The 21,462-nt window shown below is 46.3% G+C and overlaps 1 long non-coding RNA gene across 1 annotated transcript in view; it reads left to right on the forward strand.

Annotated features, from left to right (window-relative positions):
• The window catches only part of LOC123933957, a 129,885-nt gene extending 109,275 nt beyond the window's left edge, over positions 1–20,610 (forward strand). Inside the window, exon 5 of the long non-coding RNA XR_006816713.1 lies at positions 18,197–20,610. This is a non-coding gene — a long non-coding RNA (uncharacterized LOC123933957). The remainder of the gene's footprint in view (positions 1–18,196) is intronic.
• The last annotated feature ends 852 nt before the right edge of the window (positions 20,611–21,462 follow it).

Below are 21,462 nucleotides of genomic sequence, written 5' to 3' on the forward strand. Positions count from 1 at the left end.
TATCTCTTGACTTCATCTCAGTTGAGATTTTCAGTATATGGGATACATCAAGGGCTGCTCCCCTGTCCCAAATGGGCAAAAGACAATAACAGTCAAATTATAGAAGACAAAGCTCAAGTAACCAATAAACAACCAATAATAATAGTATCAAATGCAAATAAAATTATAATGAAATGTCAAGTTTTTACTTGGTCTGGCGAAGATGGCAGAATAGTAACCCTACGTATTGTTGATGAGGTTGTTGTGGAGCAGGCATTCACTTAGTGGGGACTGTGAGTCGGTCCAACAGCTTTAGGAGACAATCTGGCAGTAGCTTTCCAAATTTAAAATAGACCTATCCTTGAGAAAAGGATTCCAATTCCAGTAATTTACTTTGTAGAGCTAGTCACAAACGTATGAGGTATCTTTGTATGTGACCTTAGTCAGTATCACTGCGTATCTCTATCCGTGTGTGTGTCTGTTCTGTCTGGATGTAGATGCGGATACGGATATGGACACTGCAGGACTTTCCTGAAACGCTGGGAAGCAGCCGAAGTGTCCAGCAGTAGGGGAGCAGTGAAATCCTCTGTGGTTCATCCAGATGCTCTGCAGCTGTTAGTGGGAAGGAGGTGCAATCCATGCGCGGTGCTGTGGGAAGACCACTGTACCGTTAACTAAAGAAAGCGAGGCTTGTATCCTGTAGCATGAGGAACACCCGGCTTGCTTCTAACTTACCCTCTGTTCTGAGGTTATAAGAAATAAAGAGGGAAAAATGAAGGCTAGACTCTCATTCCCATCACTTAGGATCTGTATAATTTTGGACAAGTTACACAACTTCTTTGAACCTCAGTTTCTTTATATCTAAAGTGGAAGTTGGAAGAGTCACTGCACAGAATTCTCAGGCAGTTTAAAAGAGCTAGTATGGGGGCGTCTGGGTGGCTCAGTCACTAAGCCTCTGCCTTCGGCTCAGGTCATGATCCCAGGGTCCTGGGATCGAGCCCCACATCCGGCTCCCTGCTCAGTAGGAGTCTGCTGCTCCCTCTCCCACTCCCTCTGCTTCTGTCCCCTCTCTCGCTGTGTGTGTGTCTCTCTCTCTTAAATAAATAAATAAATAAATAATCAATCTTAAAAATAAAAGAGCTAGTATGTTAGGGGTGCCTGGGTAGCTCCATCAGTTAAGCATTTGACTCTTGATCTCAGCTCTGGTCTTGCTTGAGCTCAGGGTCGTGGGTTTGAGCCCTGCATTGGGCTCTAAGCTGGGTGTGGTGCCTATGTGTTTAAAAAAGAAAAAAAGAGCTAGTGTGTTAAAACTCACTATGTGTTAGTTCCCATTTCCCAAAAGGTAAAAAATAAGGTGACATAAATGAAGGTCTGCATATAATGTGAGGCCACATCAGTTTTTTATCAATCTTCATTTTTCTCCTGTAAACTCTAACTTATCTAGAATTGGCCTCTTTTCTTGGAGTCCAGGTTCCAGGAAACTACAGCTCAGGGGAGGGAGAATGAGAAGCTGGGGAGTATTACATGCACTTGTTCTAAAATCCACGTAGCCCACCTTAGCCTAATCTAGTCCTTACTCATTTCTCTTTCATTCTGAGTTCTTGCTTGATGCCCTTAAGACAGATTTAGCTAAAGCTGTATTTCAAAGCCAACAAATGCTTACTCGAGTCTGGAAGGTAACAAAAATGAGTGAAGTAGGCAGGGGATTCAGTATTAAAAAGTAGGAACGGTCTTGATTTCTACAAAGAAATCTACTCATGCCCTGCTTCCCAACTACCAAGTAGGCAGGCCTATTTCTGAGCCCCGTACGACCTGAGACACTGGTTTGCAACCTTGATGTTAGAGTCTTCACAGAGAGTCCTTGAGAAAAGTGTGAGGAGAGGGGGCTTGTCGGGGCCCATTCAGAAAAGAGATGGCACATTCAAATGGGTACAGTTTGAGATTTTTTAAAAGAAAGAAACAGATTGCAAAAGTACGGGTGGGGTGTGGGGAGCCTCAAGAGGAGTGCAGACCAGGGGGCTGGCAGGGGTGGGGCTGTCGCCATCCACAGCCTGCAGGGACCAGAGGAGGGAGAGCTGCACAAGGCAAGGCTCTTGGAGAGGTACCTTCCACTGAGGGACGGAGCAGACCGAGCTTGCCTCGCAGAGAGGGAGCCAGAGGAACAAGTGTCCTGCCTTCCTGCTCCTGGCGCTGCCCCCTGGCCAAAGCCATGTGGCAGGACATGGAAGCTCGCGGATACAGTGCCGACAGCTCATCCTCTGGGGGAGGGAGGAGGGGAGCGGTGAGGGGTGATCTGGAGGGACAAATGGGGACATCAGGCATAGGCAGTGGAAACGGCAGATGCTGGAGGATTTCTAAGGCTTCTTTGGGTCAGGCTTCTGTTGGGTGCGGTCCAAACTCACCGAGTTGCCTTCTGCAGTGTCAGGTCACTAGCCCACCCGCACGTTGACTAAGGAGGAAGAGAGGCTGGAGAACACATTGCGGGCCACAGTCCAGAGCACTGCTGCCCGGGAACTTGGCTGGGGTGGGCAGCTCAGCCCCCGAGGAGGGGCCGTCCTCTGCTTAAGGGACAGAGAACTGGGAGTGCAGGAGGCTTGCTGGCAGCTCCACACAGACAGGGACCGGACTCTGCCTTGTTGCTTGGTGTGTCCCGAGCACTTCCAGCAGCGCCTGGCACGCACAGGCTCCGTCAGTACCTGCGGTGTGAATGAGCTGCGTGGGCGGAGTGTAGCTGTCTGCTTTCGTTCTCAGGCTGGAAGCATCCGGCTGTCTCCTCAGCACCCAGGCCCCCCAGGACTGTTAAGACGTCCTGCTCTTTTTGGGAACGGCTCTTAGAGGAACCCTCACATCAGAAGGGTGAAACCCTCACATCAGAAGGGTCTGAGCGGGGGAACCACATCCCAGGATCATTCTGGCTCAGAGAACTAAACCGAAAGCCTCTTCCCCAGCTGCCTCCTTCCCACCAGCTGGAAATAACTCTGGGAACAAGTGGCTTGTGTTTCTGCATATGTTTCACTTGGCAAATCAACAAGCAGTTGGATTAGAGGATTAGGCACTAAATGAATGGCTAATGGCTTCCGTGAGGACATGACGCAGGTGGCAGGGAACAGGCTGGACTGGAGGCTGTCCTGAGGCAAGTCCTCGGCCTTGGTCCTGAAGAAGTCCCGAGAAGGGGGAAGAGGTCGATCTCTTCCTCCTCTTCTTCAAGACCCAACCTGGCTGATACCTTCACTGCTGTCCTGTCCTGTGGATTGGTAAGTCAGGACAAAGGGCCAGAGGCTTGTTCTCACTCAGTCAGCTAATACCTGCTGAACACCCACCACGTGCGGGGCACGAGGACGTGGCGCTGACACGGGTACCGGGAGTCCATCTGAAGCACGTGCGGTTCGTTACAGTGCAGCCTCCGCGGCCACGTGCCTCGATCCTCTGACAGAGTAGGCCTGGAGTGGGGCCCAGGAATCGGCATTTTCAAAAACAAGCCTCCTGGCTCAGTTGGTTAAGTGTCTGTCTTCAGCTCAGGTCATGACTGAGGGTCCTGGGATCGAGCCCTGCTTCGGGCTCCCTGCTCAGTGCAGAGCCTGCCTCTCTCTCCCTCTGCCCCTTCCCCACCACTTGGGATTTCTCTCTCTCAAAGAAATAAAATCTTAAACAATTTTTAATTTAATTTAAAAAACAAAAACAAAAAAACCAAGCATTCAAAGCAGTTCTTGTGCATTTGGTCCCAGCTGTATCTTGAGAAACAACTGGTCTACCGGGAGTCTTACACATTGAGAAGAGCTCCCCATCAGATGACTAGCACCCCACTTTTTCAGACGAGAATGCTGCCTCAGCTTAAGGACATTAGGTTCTCAAGGAGTCAGAAAAGGAGAAAAATCTCACTTTGTCAGAATTATTCTTGAAGTCACTTAGGAAAGTGCCATGTTGGAGGCTGTTGTACCATTTTTTAAAAAGACCAGCCCAGACAGTTTTCCTCCACTATGGGGAGACACCTCTATTTCTTCAGTGGGCATCATGTGAATGGCTGGCTTGAGGATTCTGTTTCTTTAAATACTGCACACAGTGAGGTACTCTTCATCGGAGGCACACAAGGAGCAGCAGATTCAAGGCCCCGTTTCGGTCTTGCTCTGGGGTGTGCACTTCCTGAATGGGGTGGCAGGAAAGATCGCTTATACTGTTTAAGGTTACTGGTTCTTTTTAATTTTTTTTTTAATCCAACGAGTTAGATTTTCAGAAATTAAATGTGTGGGTGATACTACTCCATTGCACTAGGCAGACCACGAGAGGTGCCTGCCACTTGCATTTCCCCATTTCGAGAAGGCTCAGAGCACTTCCAAGCCCATCACTACCTTTGGAGGAATTCTTCATGATTAGGCCCCTATGCTTTGCACCATATGACCCCCTCGTTATTGTGCCCAGGTTATACCCTCCACAACCTTTAGGGGTGCTATCCACATAGACCACAGTGTGAATGGCACCCTGGAGTTGTGCAGTACACAACCTGTACAACCTGATGCAGTGGTCCTAGTTGTACCCAAAGGCAGTCAGGCAACTCCAAGCTGCTCTAGACCTTTGATTGGGTGGGTGGGGAGTACACCTATTTTATTGTTTTCAAATAATACATCAGTGAAAAGCCAGACAAATGAAACACCCAAGAGAATATGAATATCCGTATTTCCAATTACACTGAACATGCATTCTTCACCCACATGAGTGCCAATTTGTATTATTCTGAGTTCCACTGAAATTGGCCCAAGCCCCTAGGGTGCTTCTTGCCTAGTTCCACTTGTTACCCTGGGATAATTGGTTTAAAACTGATTACTGGGTCACTAATTATGGGGTCTATTGACAGTGTATTTCAGCTTAGGGAAGCAATTAAAAAGTTCACCCTAATTAATCAGGGGTAATTAACAGGTCTTAAATTTTGTCAAGAGATTAATTATCAAGAAATCCAGAACAAATCAATGTGCATTCCAGTAGGATGAGAGCAGACTCAGTCATTGGAGCTGGAGGTTACTTGGGCCATTTATTCCTTCATTTATTCATTCAAACACAGATGTTTACTGAGCACCTACATGGTGCCGAACGTGGGGCCTGGGGACTCCAGTAGCTTTGCCAATGTAGCTTCCCTTTGGACAGAGTGGTCAGGCATGTGACCAGGCACTTCTCTGGATGGTTGCAGAGAGCCTCTCTGAAGGCATGGTACTAGTCGTATTCCTAGCTAATTGTGCTGCGCTCTCATTATGTGCTACGTGCAGCAGGAAGAGCTTACACGTTCTGTTTCATTAAGTGTTTATAGTGACCCTGTGGAGTCAATACTACTGGGTATCTGACAGGTAAGGAGACTGAGCCCCAGGTACTTCAGGAAACTTGCCCAGTAACAATCAGGACGACACTTTGGTGCACCTCTCCCTGTGTCAGTGTTCTGGCTAGCCATAGGAGCGTGGGTAAATTTCACCCCACCTCTCTGTGACTCCATTCTCCTCCTCCGTAAAATGGGTGTGTAGTAGTATCTACCTCACCGCAGTATTTTAAGATGATGGATGTAAAACGTTTTAAATATTTCCCGACACTGGGTAAGGGCTCAGTGTTAGCTGTTGATAATATTACTACCTCTAGGGGGCTCCTGGGTGGCTCAGTTGATTAAGTGCTGGACTCTTGATCTCAGCTCAGGTCTTGATCTCAGGGTGGTGAGTTCAAGCCCCTCATAAAGAAAACCATGTATCATTACTACCTTCTTACGGAACCAGGAGTATATTGCCTTCGCTGTTATTCTACTGGCTTGTATTAATTCTATTGATGGGGTTTCAGGAATGAATTTCTCTTCCATGTTGGAGTGTGCTGTGGACAGAATTGTGTCTCCTCTCCTCAAGTTTGTATGTTGAAGCCCTGCCTCCCAGAATGATGGTGTTTGGAGGTGGGGTCTTTAAGAGGTTATTAGGTTCAGATGAGGTCAGGAGGATGGGGGCCTCATGATGGGATTAGAGCCCTTACAAGAAGAGAAGGAAGTAAAGAGACCTTGCACTCCCCTGCCCCAATACCCTCACTACCCCTCTCCCCCGTAGGAGGAATCAGTGAGGCAGTGACTGTCTGCAAGCCAGGAAGGGAGCTCCCACCAGAACCCCAGCCACATGCGCACCCGTTATCTTAGACTTCCACCTCCGGAACTGTGAGAAATGTCTTTTCCTTAAAGCCATCCCCGTCTGTGGTATTTTGTTGTGGTAGCCCAAGCTGACTAATACAGCATTCACTGATTTTCCAGAACTGATTAACTGGGGCCTCTTGTGGGGGTTAAGTGCTTTATAGCGAGTATCAGTCCTGTGTCTCTGATACAGAAACGCTCCATTACCTGTAAGTCAACATTGCTAGCAAGGAGGGTGGCAGCTCTGGAGAGGGGGCGGGGTCCCATGATAAATTCTACAGTTGCGTCTTTCTAGGATCTGCATCTGATCTCTTCATAGATAAGGTTAGGGATGGAGGCATCAGGCCATGCCCCATGCAATGGTGATGTCCAGAGACCTGTACACGGGTGAGAAATTGATGCCCAGACGGTCGTGGTGAGGAAATGTGGGCTGCAGACAGAGCTCAGCTGTCACCCTGCAGTCGCCTCAGTCACTAGTCTGAGACGACAAAAATAAGAATGCATTTCCTTTAATGTGTAACTGATAGTCATAAGAAGTGTGTTTGGTGTGGTGGTCAGGAGTGTGGGAGCTGGAGTCAGAGGACCTGGGTTCAAATCTTGTCCCTGCCACTAACTAACCAGCCGACTTCGGGCAGATCGCGTAACCTCCCTGATTTGGCTATTAGATGGGGGTCATAGTAGGTTGTCATGGGGATTCAGTGACTTCAAGTATGTGAAGTGACTAACTCAGTGCCTGCACGCAGCGAGCGCCCCCAAATGGTCAAACATAACAACTCCACACACCACTTGCCAAAATAAGGAGAACGTTCCGTTTGTTCCTGGAGTTGCTTTCCCAACACATTCCCGAGGGCCCTTAGGATCCTCTTCCTGCTGTTCTCTGCCTTCTGCATCAGGGAACAGAAGAAACGCTTATGAACAGAGAAGGTCAGTAAACATGGACTGACCTTGAATTCTGTAGATCTGAACCTTTGATGCTGTAAGGGAACAATTCCCCAGCCTGCCTTCCTCTCTGCGTAGGTGCTTTGTATGAATATGGCTGTTGTATTGAATAAGGCATTGTTACAGTGTTGAGGTTTGGTGGGAGACAAAGCTCCTCCCTTTCTGTAGGAGCTGGGCGTCTAGTTATAAGGTTTTTCTGGTGCTGCTTGCTCAGGAAAGAGGTGTGTGTTGCAGACCAGAACATGAAACTTGAGAGAGAGCTGGGAGTGCCGCTCAGGGCTGGGCTCAGGCTCTTTGGTTAGGCACAGCGAGAATGTCTAGCAGGAAGCTCCTGGTGGGGGCATGGGACCTACCAAAAGGAGAAGCCAAGTTACACCAGCCTTTGGGGGCTGGAGCACGGTGTCAAGACAGCATGTGAAATTGGACAAGGCTTTAGAATTCTGGAATCAAGGTCAGTGTGGCAGGATGAAAAAATTTGCTTGGTTAGCTGTGATGTTTTTCTTTTCATTTTTCTCTGTGTTTGCTTCTCTTTTGTTCTCTCTCAGCATTTAACTATTTGAATATCCCAGCTACTTTAGCTCTGCTACAGGATAGGGTGGGAGTATTGAGGTTGGAGCAGAGCTTTAAAGGGAAGCATGTTTCTTTTGATAGATTTATTAATTCATGCTTTCATCCATCCACACATCCATCTATCCATCTGTCCATTAACCTTGCATCCTTGCATTCTTCCATCCGTTTATCTATCCTTTATATATCCATCCATCCATCCATCCATCCATCCATCCATACAGCCAAGAAATACTTATTAGCACCTGCTGGGTGCCAGGCACTGTTCTAGGCATTGGAGATACAGTAATGAATGAGGCGGAGCATTGCCCTCGAGAAGCTTACCTCCTAGTGACAAAAGATAGGTACCAAACAAAGTAAAACGGAGAGTGCTTTGGACAGCATAAATCAAGGGAGGAGAGAAGGGAGTACTGGGAAGTGAGCAGTTTGAAAGGGAATCGGGGAAGATAAACCAGGGCTGCAGGTCCCAGCCACCTTTCCTTCTGAAGAGTCTTTTAAGAAAATGTGAAGGCACTTCAGATCCTCCAGGGCATTGCATTGTAGCCAATGAGGCAACTCATGGCAAGCAGCTGCCCACTCATGGAGTTGTTTAGAAGGTGCGCATGTCCTTGAAGAAGGAGACAGTGGTTTTTGCCTGAGTAGCATCAGCTGTCCTTGTTCCTATGACTGCATCCTGCATTTTCCCTGGGGAAGCCGCTCTTCCCCCTTTCTCAAGTTTCTTGGTGTAGGGGCTGATCTCCCTCAAATTACATGGTGAACATGTGACCCAGGCCTGGCCAATCAGTTTGCTTTTCTTGATCATGTTGATTGGTTCAGACATAAACACCTGTGTGTGGAGCTAATGAGAGCCACGCCTTGGACTTTGCCTGGAGCCACGGGGGCGGAGACACCCTCTCTTTGGACTGTTATAAGGATACAGTGTAATGAGAGAGAATGTAAAGTAAAAGTCTACCACCCGGGCGCCTGGGTGGCTCAGTCGGTTAAGCGAGCATCTGCCTTCAGCTCAGGTCATGATTCCAGAGTCGTGGAATTGAGCCCTGCCTCGAGACTCCCCTAGAGCTGGGCGTCAAGCCCCACATCTGTCTCCCTCCTCAATGAGGAGTCTGCTTCTCCCTCTCACCTTCCCCTGCCTGTGCGCTCGCTCTCTCAAATAAATAAAATCTTAAATAAATAAAAGTTTCTGCCATCTGGGGAAGAGTCTACCTGAGCATGGATTCAACACAGAGGAGACCTGAGAAGCAGAGAAATTACTCGGGACCCAGCAGAGCCTAACCCACCAACCCCTAGAACACCAGCTTTGTGAACAAAGCATTTCTTCAAAAAAAAAAAAAAAAAAAACACACAAAAAACAAAACTTTAGTCATTTTGATTTGGGACTCCACCACATGTAACCCAAGAATCCTGATGAACGTGGTGCTCGTGACTGTTTATTGAATGGATAAAAACACCAGAACTTTCTGGAAGGAAATTTAAGAAATCTGAATCCCATTCACTTTGTTTCTACCTTTTTACATCAAGAAATTCAATGTGACACCCAAAGTGACATGTACTGGCTGGTGGTTTTGTTTTGTTTTTAAGATTTTTATTTATTTATCTGAGAGAGAGCACACCCAGGCACACAAGCAGGGGGCGGGGCCAGACTCCCTGCTAAGCAGGGAGCCTGAGCTGGGGATCTATCCTAGGACCCTGGGATTATGACCTTAGTGAAAGGCAGCTGCTTAACCGACCGAGCCTCCAGGCATCGCTGTGCTGGGCTCTTCTTACCTTTGCAGCTTTAAAAAAGAATTTGATGTACGTATATAGTCATAAAGCATGGGAAGTAAGACATGCCTTCGAAGTATGTTTAGATACTGATTTTAGCATGTTTCAAAGGAAATAATGTGTTCACTCTAGAGAATACAGAAAAGCACAAAGAAGAAAATAAAAATTATGTAGCTATTCATACATGAATAACTTGGCATACTAGTTGTTTTCCCCTGCATCCCTTGTAATCTGTGTTTATTTTTGTTAAAAATATATTTTGACTATTTCCCCATGCCAACAATTATTCTCCACTAACAACATATTTGACCACAATCTGGAAAGAATTTAGAGCTACAGAAAAGTACAAAGAATAACATAATAGACGCCTACACTCCCACCATGTACAATTAACAACTGTTAATATTTTGTTATATTTGCTCTCACCTTTTTTAAAGAAAAAAACATTTTGTATGTAGCCAACTTCTCCCAACAGTGTAGCCCTTACTTATTTTTCACCATGTTGAAAAGCACTATGAAGAATATCATTATTGAACTATAACTTCGTATACATCCATCATCCTCTGAGGGTAAAGTCTTAGAAATAGTGGAACTGTAGGATCAGTGAGTCTACTTATATTTCTGCCTGCCATAAATGATTATGCCTCATCCCTGCATCCCAGCCAGCACATAATTCCCATTAGTTTGTAACAATTGCATTGGAGAAAGGTGACATTTGGTTATGGTCTTAATTTGTACTTCTTTGATTCCTACTGATGTGAAACGGGCTTTTGATGCGTTTCAGTGAGTTTGCAGTTTTTCTGTTGTGAGTGGTATTTTCAGGTGCTGTTGGGATATTCATCTTCTCTGCTGGAGTTGAAGGACTTTTTTCAATATTAAGGATATTTTCATATTTAGCAGATGTATTTGGCTGGGCTGTGTACCATCTGCCCTTCAGTTTTTATTTATGGTGGATTTTGACATAGTTAAGTGTTTACTTTTTCTTTCTGTAATAAAATTCATCAGCCTTTTGCTTTATGTTTTCTGCCTTTGTGTCATGCTTAGGAAGTCTTTCCCTGTCACAAATTCTAAAATTCATCTAAAATGTTTTCAAGTGGCTTTGTGGTTTCTCTTTTATATACAACTTTGAAAACCACCTAGAATTCATTTTGGTGTATGATGTGAGGTAGGGATATTATGCATTTTTCTTTTCTTTTTTTTTTTTAAGATTTTATTTATTTTTTGACACAGAGAGATAGATCACAAGTAGGCAGAGAGGCAGGCAGAGAGGAGGGGGAGGAGGCTCTCTGCTGAGCAGAGAGTCTGATGCGGGACTCGATCCCAGGACCCTGAGATCATGACCTGAGCCGAAGGCAGCGGCTTAATCCACTGAGCCACCGAGGCGCCCTATTATGCATTTTTCTAAATGGTTATCACATGTCTTAATATCATTTATTGAGTAAGCCTTCTGAGGAAGAATGCCCATTTTATCACATGCTACACATTGCCTTTTGTATATTTATATGAATTCCTGAAAATTTTATTCAGTTCCATTCATTTCTGTATCTTAGCTCCATTACAGCTCCATTAATATTTTAATTATTGATTCTTTATAATATAGTTTCCTATATATTCTAACAAGTGTTCCTTCACATGGCCACAACATTGTTTGCAATTGGGCTATTACTTACCTCTGTAGTCTTGTTCTTTGTTTTCTTTGTTGTTTACTTTTCAGGTGCACTGATTTTTCTTTTAGCCCTCTCAAATTCACCACATGCCTTTCTGTCCCAGGACCTTTGCATATGCTGTCCCCTCTGCCTGGGATGTTCTCTTTGCATTCCTGACTTCTCCTCTCACCTCTGATCCACACAATCCAACTCATTCTTCAGGTCTCTACCCAAGTATTGCTTTCTCTGGGATGTTTTCCTGAACTAACTCAGAATGCCTAGTAAATGCTTTCAAAACTTTGGTACCTATCAGATACAGATCCAGGAAGTGAGGGATTGACTTTTGCCTCTTTCCTTGGCATTCTGTTGGAAAGAGATTGGCCCAAAAGTCTTGGTGAGCTGGCTAGATGGGGTAGAGTCAGATTCTAATGTGGTGTGCTGATTTCCCTTAAAACTGAGCCCAGACTTTTTGAAAATTCTGCTCTGTTTTCCTGAGGCCATGCTGGGACTGGTGTTTAAAAGGAAAAGCAGTGAGAGCCAGAATCAGAGGGGCTCCGATGCAAAGGGAAATCCAGGAGGATGCCTCCACAGGCTCTTGATCAGACATCTCTCTTAGCCAGGGATCCTCCTCATACTAAACCAGAGAGACTCAGAGTTCCACACTACTGAATAATAATAGTATAATAACAGCAGTGAGGCCACCCTTTGCTGAGCATTTACTTTGTAACACTGTGCCCACATTTACTTGCCTTATCTCACTGATCCCTGTATCAGCTGTAGGAGGAAGAATTATCATTTGTCTCTGTTGAAGAGACTGAGGGGCACGGAGGTTAAGTGATTTGCCCAGGATCACGCTTGTAATTAGTGACAGAGCTGGGCTTTGAAGCAGGGCTGTCTGATGACAGAACTAGAGGCCAAAGCAGCCGGCACCCTGCTTTTTTGATGTGGCACCTCCCTGCACCTCTCTGAGGGGCCGCAGCCTCCAGCCCGAGCCCCAGCGGCCATCAGCAGCTCTTGGAGACCCAGACCCTGCTGCTGTTCCGTTTCCCCATCCCCCATGATAGCTTCCCCTCCCGCCAGCCCCCGCTGCTCAGGTTCCATCATGCCTTGGGCTGCGGCCAGCCTGAGTTATGACATAACTCTGCCTGAAAATTCCCCTGTAAAGGGAAAGGGGCCAATCAAATGTGAGTTATTCTTATTGTAAGCTCCCCAAAGCCAGGGACCTTGTATGATTTATCTTGGTATAACCCACAGCACTGGGAACAGGGCCTGGCACATAGCACACAATAAATGTTTATGGAATTGACTGAAGTTTGCAGAGAGATGGGGGACCAGCATGCACGCGCACACACACCCACACATTATCCACACACAAGTACACAGACATTATACCTCCACATACATCCTCCACACACCCTCCACCCACTCTCTCCACCCACACTTTCGGGGACACACACACACACACACACACACACACTTTTCTCTTGTAGGTGTGAGTTTGTGTCTGTGATTTTTTCCCCCCATGGCATGTTTAGGTATATAACCCCATCACTCATTTTAATTACATTACTGTGGCCTCTCTTTGGCCTTAGGCTGTTTTTGAGACCAAATTAGAAAATTTAAGAACAGCCATCTTTCTTCCCCAAGAAACTTACATCAGCGATTGCTGTGGGGTGAGGAAAGGGGACACAGAGGTTGGGGGGGGGGAGGGCTGACGTTGCACAGGAGTCCCTTTGTTCTGTTCGCATGTTTTCAAACCCTGTCTGTGCGCGTTATGTTTTCAAAGCACCAAAATGGAGACGTTTAGAAAAGAATATAACCACCTTGCTTAAAAACAACCACTGAGGGGCGCCTGGGTGGCTCAGTGGGTTAAAGCCTCTGCCTTCGGCTCAGGTCATGATCCCAGGGTCCTGGGATCGAGCCCCACATCGGGCTCTCTGCTCTGCGGGGAGCCTGCTTCCTCCTCTCTCTCTGCCTGCCTCTCTGCCTACTTGTGATTTCTCTCTGTCAAATAAATAAAATATTAAAAAAAACAAAAACAACCACTGACTTATATAAAGGCTTTTGTAACTGGGTTAGTTGGAGATTAAAGTGGGGGCCTATTCTGGATGGGTTCACAGGCCTCCAGGAACGCACCGCTGCCACCCCAAGAGGGGAGCCCAGAGGGATGCTTCCTCTGAAGCTCTGTCCTCCAAGAAGCCCCTCTGGGCGACACTGCACGTTCATTTAGTTACTCTCTTTGCTGGGTCAGTGACAGATCTGCCGGGATTAGGCGTGGTAAGCTCTGAAATCTACTCAGTAAGATGAAAATCTGTCCCTTCGTTCTCTGGCTCAAGTGGAAATGATTACATCCGAGGAATCGGACTCGGGGCAGGGGGCTGGGGGCTGGCTGGAGTTCCAAGTTCCAGGTTCTGTGGCATCTTTTCCTGTGACTTTAGATCGCTGGCCTCTGATCCCCAGCCTCTCAGGCAGCTGTTTGGAGGCTTGGAGTCAAACCCAGGGAGGGTTAGGGGCCTCCAAGGTGGACCAAGTAGTTACGACCAGCTAATGAGAGAGCCTGGGCTTTCTTCTGAGTCCAAGATATTCCTGGAGGGATTAATTTTTATCAAATGACTTCTTAATGAGAGTCCGCTTACCTCCAAATTTGGAGGCTTTAAAGCTCCTGAATTTTAAAGCTAATCAGCAAGCTGGACGACTTTGAATGTGAGGAGTTCACACAGTCAGAAGCTCAAACAAGAGGAGCACGAGTTAGTAACAGCCAGGAGCGAGCAAAGTGGAAAATGTCAGCTTGCAGTCCAGCAAATGGTCTTGCTCGGTGTCCCTGCAAGAGGCACAGAGGGGCCAGGTCCAGGGCTAAAATTGGGGTCTTGGGGCTGGCCCTGACTAGCAGATGTGTTTTGTTTAATCCACAAATAATTTTAAATTTGGGGAAGTTTCATGTACAGATGTGGTTTGGGGGCTTCTTTGTAAAATAACAAACTCTGGCAGGAGCAGGCCTGCGTTCCTACACAGTGAGGATCCCCTTGGGCTGCATAGTGCTTGCCATTTTGCAGAGGGCTGTGAGGGCTCATTTGCCACAGTCCTCACCTTTCCCTATTACCCTTTCAGCCGTATATCTTGCGTTATCTGCCTGGCTTTTGTGGGTATTTGAGTTTGAGCTTCCTGCCCCAGATAGAACACATTCAGTCTTAGAAAGAGCCACCGAACGGACCATTTTACAAATTTGGGGATCATTTGGTAGTCAGGTGAGGCCAAGACCATTCCATTGGGCTCAGTTGGGAGAGTTCCTTTATTGTAACCCACACTACTTTGCTGATTTAGCTGCCCCTGTGGCTCAACTTCAGTGACCTGATGTTTCTTTCTTGTACCCAGTCTTGTCTTGTAGACAGACACTAAGATGGTCCCAAATTATCCCTGCCTCCTAATACTTGTGTCATTGTGCAATCTCTGCTTGAGTGTAGGCAGAACCCGTGACTTACCAACAGAATACAGCAAAGGTGACAGGATGTCACATTACATAAGACTGTAGTATCTGTTTGGTAACAGACTGTCCTCCTTTGCTGTCTCTGATGAAGCCAGTGGCCATGCTGGTGTGGGGGTGGGGGTGGGGTAGATCAAGTGCAAGGATCTGAGAGCACCTGCTGGCCACCAGCCAGTAAGAACCGGAGGCCATCAGTCTGACAGCCCATCAGCCCATAAGGACCTGAATCCTCCCAATAGCCCCGTGAGCTTAGGAGCTGGCTCTGCCCGAGTTGAGCCTTCACATAAAATCTTAGACCTGGCTGACAAGGCCTGTTGCAGCCGTGTGGGACCCTGAAGCAGAAGATCCAGCTAAGCCATGCCCCAGCCCCTCAGCCACAGAAACTGTGAAGGAACAAATGTGAGTTGTTTTAAGCTGCTAAGTGTGTGGTAGTATTGTTTGTTATGTAGTGCTAGAGAACTAATGCACACTCCCTTCACGTTTGGAGGTTCAACAGCTCAATTCCTTCTCAGTCTGATCCCACCTCTGCCTCTGGTCACTTTACTTATGGTGCAGAACCGCAAAGTGCTGCTGTTGGTTCTCCCAAATCTGGACCGCTGGCCAGAACAGATGTTCTTGAGGGGGAAAGGAGGAGAGTAGAGCCACGCTCAGTTCACAGCTCTTTTGTGTCATTCACTAAATGTATCCCTTAATAAAATGTGTGTCCCATGATGGTAGGGACTTTGTTTTACTTATCTTGACATCAGTGGCACTAAGTATAAGGAGTATGTAGTTAGTACGTGGTTTTGGGTGAGTGGACATAGCTGAATGGCTGGATGTTCCATTGCAGGGACTTTTCCTCTCCCATTTCAATTTTTTAAAAGATTTTATTTATTTATTTATTTGCGAGGGAGAGCACAAGTCGGGGGAGAGCAGAGGGAGAGGGACAAGCAGACTCTGTGCTGAGCATGGAGCCTGACATGGGGCTCTATCGCATGGCCCTGAGATCATGACCAAAATCAAGAATAGGACACTCAACAGACTGAGCCCCTGGTGCCCTCATTTTAGTTTTTAATGACTAAATCATCTTCTGTTGTTCAAAGGTGCTATAGCTTAGAGAATCAACTTCCTTTTGGCCTTACCTTTCTGGATTTTTTTTTGCTAATGTAATCAGTGCTTTGATTAAGAATTTGAATAGCCAAGTATTTGTGCCCATTTGTGATTACTGATGGGTTAAAGCATATGCACAGTATTATAGTTTTATTTTTATTTATTATTATTATTTTTTAATATTATAGTTTTTATTACTGGAAAAATATTTACAGTCCTAAAAATGTAGTATATGGGAATGTTAACTTGCCAATACTAGGTGGTATTTTTCTGGTTTATCTTTGATGATTCAACAGCTGGGAATTGTATCTTCTTGTTATTATTTGCATCTACTTGCTTTTGCGTGGTGTAGAATTTTTTAAATTAGTCATTTCTGTGTCCTTTATAAATTTATATTTCATTTACATTACCCATTTTTCTAGTGGGTAGATCTTTATCTTATTGATTTGTCAGAGCTCTTTATATATTACATGCAAATGACTCATACCAGTTTTGAAAATTCTGTCTTTTAAAAATAAGTTTTGGAACACATTAAGAAGTTTTTCTTTGAAATATACCAGTCTTTTAATTTGTAGTTTCTGTCTTTGTTATCACACTTAGTCCTTTTCCACCTTCAATATGATATATTCATTCTCCAGTCTCTTCCTTAGGGAAATATTTGGTATTCAGAGGATTTTTTATTAAGTTTGGCAGCTTAAAACATTTGTTATGTTTTGGTCAAGCATAATTGAACTCTAGTCATGTAGAATCAGACTTGGTCCTTCAGGAGATTCACACTAATAGATTTTTACTAAAACTAATTTCTCCACCCAAGACTCCAGAGACATTCTTCCTTTTCCAGTGGTAGAAGCAACTTCATATCTTGAGCTGTGCTCTGGTAATAGACTAATTCCTTGGTAGACAGACTCAGCCATCAGGACTGGGGGGCAGATTGGGGTCAGTGGCATCATTAGACAACAGGTGATAGACTGGATGAGTAATCAGGGTTGAGGGGCCTGTAGGAAATGGGAGTGTCCTTACCGATCAGAACATAAAATAGGATCAGGCAGTGACTGAGTACTGACTCCATGCCAGGTACTGTGCAGAGTCTTACCACCCACTGTGTCTTTCAATCCTCTTTTTAATAACTCCATAGTAGATGTGCATACACTATTACCCACATTTTGAAGATGAAGGATCTGAGACTCAGGATCTCTATTCGGATTTGTCTGACTTTGAAGCTCTTTCTACCACCCCAATCTGCCATATTGCGTTTCCCCACATGAACGTAGTCCTATTCAGGGATGCAGGCTGGAGGCAGCATCTGGAGCAGAATGGCCAAGTGTGGGACTAGGTTTCCAGTGAGATGCTGTGTGAGCACTGACTGGCCATCAAGGAGGACATATTAAAAGGAGGAACTCGGCCTCTGGCAGAGATGTACATTCAGATGCTCTGGCTCACTGATGTTCTTGCTAGAACTTTCTAACACTTCACATTTTCTTATCTGGGTATAGGATTAGCCTGTGTTGATCTGCCTTCTTTGTACCAAGTGTTCTTTTACCTTCCCCCTCTTATGTCTGTAGGATTCATGTAATTTATCTCATCCCTTTGGGATGCCCTACAAATGTACCCAATGTTCTCCTTAGGGTGAGTATTAGAAGTGCTCTGGCATTCTCTGCCACCTTTCTGGTGCTAGTGAGTGGTATTTTCTCATCCCAAGATCGTGAGGGATGAGAAAGGTTAACCATATGGACGGGACCCTGGGTGGCTCAGTCAGTTAAGCATCTGTCTTTGGCTCAGGTCATGATCCCGGGGTCCTGGGATGCATCGGGCTCCTTGCTCCATGGGGAGTCTGCTTCTCCCTCTCTCTCTGCTGCCTCCTCTCTCTCTCTCTCTCTCTCTCTGCCAAATGAATAAATAAATAAAATCTTTTTTTTTTAAAGAAAAGTTCACCATATGGAATCACTGAGAGCAGATGTCTCTGAAACCAGATTTCATTCATTTATTCCACAGATACTTAGTGAGCACTTACCATGTGCCAAGAAAAGTATCAAGTGAATAGATGGTTGGAATATACCAAGTGAATCAAAGTGGGAAAGAACCCACCCTCTAGGAGCTTACACTCTAGTAGAACAGAGGGAAAACAGTATGGAGGAGATGGGGTGGGAAGGCTATTGTTGGTCCTTCGGCTGTTGCTCTGAATGACACGGAGACCCATGACATGCTCCGACATACCTCCCAGTAGGTTCTGATGGCTGCTGTTTGGAGAACAGACTGTAGTTAAGCAAGAACAGAGGCAGGGAGGTCAGTAAAGAATCTAATGGAACAGTCCTGAGATGACAGTGGCTCCGTGTGGCCAGGGTGAGAAGAATGAAAGTGGCGAGTAGGTGGGTTTGGAGTACACACCGAAGGTTGCACCGGTGGGGGTTTCGTGATGTACTGGCTGTGACGGGGAGAAGGATGGGAACAATTGAGGTGGCTGTGAACAAGTCCAAGGATGGGGCTGTCTTTAGTGCCGGGGAGGAATGCTGTGGGACGAGTTTTGAGAGGGAAGACAAGGGACTCGGTTTTGGACATTTGGAGGCTCATTTCTTTTGCTTCTCATAACATCCTCAGATTTGTCACGGAATGTGGCTTGAGAAGTTGGGAGCTGAAGGGACCCGAGAGGGACCTGGGGACGTGTGCGAAGAAGATGCGGGGTTTACCCATCCAATCCTTCTCCGAAAGGACTTCATGACTAAGTTGTACGTAAGCCAGCTGCACCACTGCCTTGATGCTGATGGGTTTCCTGAAGTCCACAAGGTTTCCTAAGGGTCTTAAAGCCACACTACCCTCTGTCCTTGCTACTTAGTAGCAAGAAATCCCTACGATTTCTGTGACGTGGCAGGGGTGTCACTGACGGAGCAAGAGAAGACTAAGTGGGATTTGGGACAGATGAGCAAGACGGAGTGTCAGGCCCAGGGACCAAGACTCAGATCGGGGTAGAAGAGTAATGATGGTCTCCTGCTGTGGGGGGAGACTTCTGCTGCCAGCCCTCTTCTCCAGGGCACACTGGAGGATGATGCAGTCTGACCCCCGTGATCCTGGGCTGGAGCGAGAGTGGCCTGTGTCATTCCTGGGCCAAAGCATCTGCCATGATGACACTGTTCTGATGCCCAAGGAGGTCTCCTGTCCCAGATGGTGCAACGAGAAGATGTCAGCGCCTCCTGAAACCCATCCTAAAACCCTAACGGTCTCTGTGGAGCACGGCTCCCAGTGGCCTGGCTGCGTGTGCACCCTGAGAAGGAACGAGAACTTGTTGCGTTAAAGCCGCTGAGATTCCAGAGTTAATGTTATCTCCGCAAAATCTAGACTGTCTCGGCTAAAACACCTCTTAAAGACAGAAGCAAATTACACCCTACTCTATTTCCTCTTTCATCTCTTATCCTTTTAAGAAATATAAAAGCTGTTAACACTCTTCTGATCCTCCTGAAAATATATCCGTATATCAGAACTCCCACTCATCCTCAGAGACTCCGCTCTGCACGAAACCTTCCCACCCCGGCCCCAAGCAGAGTTAGACGGTTCCTCCTTTCTGCTCCCACGACACTCTTATCATAGCTATTAGAGCACTTACCACATCGTGTGGAAACGGTTTGTGTACGTCTGCCTCTCCCTCCAGACTGTAAGTGTCAGAAGCCGCCTCTATTTCTCTCTCAGGAATCAGGGGGGAAATACACGGAAGAAAGGATAAACACAGATAAAAGGCAGCAACCGGAGTCTCTCCTCCACCCTTACCCGGCAATGTTTTAGTTAAGGCTCTTTTTATTGCATGTAACAGAAACTCAGTCTTTCTAGTTTAAGTTGAAAAAAGAAAATTGTTGGAAGGATATAGTAGTTCTCAGAATCCAAGGAGAAGATACGCAAGCAATTCAAGAAACTGCGGGGACCAGGAGGGCCCTGGGGACCCCAGGACCAGACAGGACTCGGTCAGCCATCCCTCTGCACCTATGCCGGGACCGTCCGACACACCTTCCAGCTCCGGGACTCTGGGGCCATCAGTTCAGTTTCTCGGGAGACAGAAAAATGACTGGCCCAGCTTGGGTTAAGTGTCTGCCCATGACCCAGTCGCCAGTGGCCAGGAGAAGCGTCCTGCAGGAGAGACACAGAGCTATGGCTTTGAGCAATTAATATTGCTCAGGGATAAGTGATAATGTCAATCAGTGATAAGGGACTGGCAGATCAGCTAACAGAAGCTTGTGTCAGATGCTATCTTGTCTGACCTTTGGAAAAGCCGTCTGCTTGCTTCACAGACCCTTTCTCGACCTGACATTTCCTGATAAATGGCCATACCTGGGTGTGCAGTCTCATTCTAGACATCAGGGTATGCCCAGAACTTGGCGTAATCTTGCTTGCCTTACCTGGCTACTCTGTTGCCCCCAGTTGCTTTTGTCCTTACTGGTTCTCAGCGTGCGGGGCCCAGGGCTCCACTCATGAGCTGCATCGGCCTCAGCCAAGTTTGACTGTTAGCTGGGAATGGACAGGCCCTAGGAACAGGCCCATAGCAGATGCTCACTTAAACTAAAATGACTGCTAAAAGCTAGATGGTGTCTCCTCTTACTGGAAGTGGATGGGAGTCCTGCAGGAAAGAGGGGCCACAGTATCGGTTCTGGAAACAGATTACTCCCCAGTCCTGCCCGTTCATCCCCATTTATTGATTCCACAGGCACTTCTGGATGCCTATGATGTGAAGCATTTCCCCATGTCTGGGATATTAAAGTGGAAAAATCTTGTCTTGCCATTAACTCAAGTCTAGTGGGGGTGGGTTGGGGGGATGGAGACGGTTAAGCAGACACCTGAAATTCTGGTCAACAAAGCAGGCAGCGAAGATTGTATGTTGTATGATTCCTCTCTCCACCACCTCCTAGCTGCATGACCTTGGACAAGTCACTTGACCTTTCTGGATCTTCATTGCCTTATGACAAAAGTTGGCAAAAACAATGTCAGCTTTGCAGTGTTGTGCTGGGTTTTAGATATAATATATAAAGTATCTTAGCATGTAATAGATTGTCAATAAACAGTAACTATTAATGTCATTATAAAATCCCGGATTTTTTTTTTTACATACTTACGCTTCTTGCGTAATTTCTCGGGTCTACAACATTGTTCGATAAGTAGTAAGTCTCAGTAAATACTTTTTTGAATAAATGAATAAATATGCCATCACTTAGGCATTGGAGCATGTATCTGTAAGATAACTTTTAATTCAGAGAAGACAGTATAATGGAGAAGTTAAGACTCTCATCCTTGGTGTTGAAATATTTGTGTTCTCAGGCTTACTATGAATCTGGGCTCTGTTTTAGTGGGGTTCCTAGAGGCACAACCTGAGAGGGACCTTCTTTTGCAAATGATGAGACTACTCGCAGGAAGGAACGTGTGAAAAAGCAAGAGAGGTGGGATGAAGCAGAGTAAGAAGCTGGACACAGATACGGTGGATTTTGGTGCCTTAGTTCAGGCCTGGAAAGAGTTCTAGAGGTGAATTCCTCACAGAGTCAGTACTGTCTTGTAGCAAGGGGGCCAGCTTTTATACCCTCCACACCCGTCAGTTGGCTGCAGGTGGCTCTGGAGAGGGACATTGTAATCTCAGGGGCATCTCCAGGCGGGGGGGAGGGGGGGCTCTAGCTAACTTAAGAAACCTGCAAGTATGAGGCCCGAGCAGTCACCACCAGGAGCTGGGTGCCTAGAGGGTCCTGGTGGCTCTGGATTTGTAGATCCTTTCATTCAAAATGGTGTCCCTTGATACTCATGACACGCAAGGGAACCGAGCTTAAATAACTCATCCCAGATGATCTAGCTCTAAGTAGAAAGTGAATCCTAACAACAGCTATGTGTTCGTAAGAATA

Source organism: Meles meles, chromosome 21 (assembly GCF_922984935.1).
Source record: "Meles meles chromosome 21, mMelMel3.1 paternal haplotype, whole genome shotgun sequence".
In the NCBI taxonomy this organism is placed as follows: Eukaryota; Metazoa; Chordata; class Mammalia; order Carnivora; family Mustelidae; genus Meles; species Meles meles.